Consider the following 340-nt stretch of genomic DNA (forward strand, 5'->3'; position numbering starts at 1 on the left):
GAAACATCATCTCCCCTTCTGCCAGACTCACGCCTACACAACCCTCAGTCTCCGATTGGCCTGTCACCTCCTCCAGGAAGCAGATGCTGCTTCCTCCGGCCGGCGTGCGATCTCCGGGGACAAGCCCTCGCCTGGCTCATCCTTGCGTCTGCAGCATCCAGCACGCGCGTCGGCCTAGCGCAGGGTCAGAGAGCGCTTGCTGAGGGAAGAAGTGAACGAAGGACAGGAGGGCGGAGGGAGAGGAGGTGGCGGCGGGAGGAGCACTGGGCGGAGGCTGAAGCGGGAGGGGGTGCGCGCGCCGGCGGCGGCCGCCCATGGCTGGGGCCGCGCGCCCAGCCTG

The sequence above is a fragment of the Trichechus manatus genome, unplaced genomic scaffold, assembly GCF_000243295.1.
Source record: "Trichechus manatus latirostris isolate Lorelei unplaced genomic scaffold, TriManLat1.0 scaffold00015, whole genome shotgun sequence".
NCBI lineage: Eukaryota > Metazoa > Chordata > Mammalia > Sirenia > Trichechidae > Trichechus > Trichechus manatus.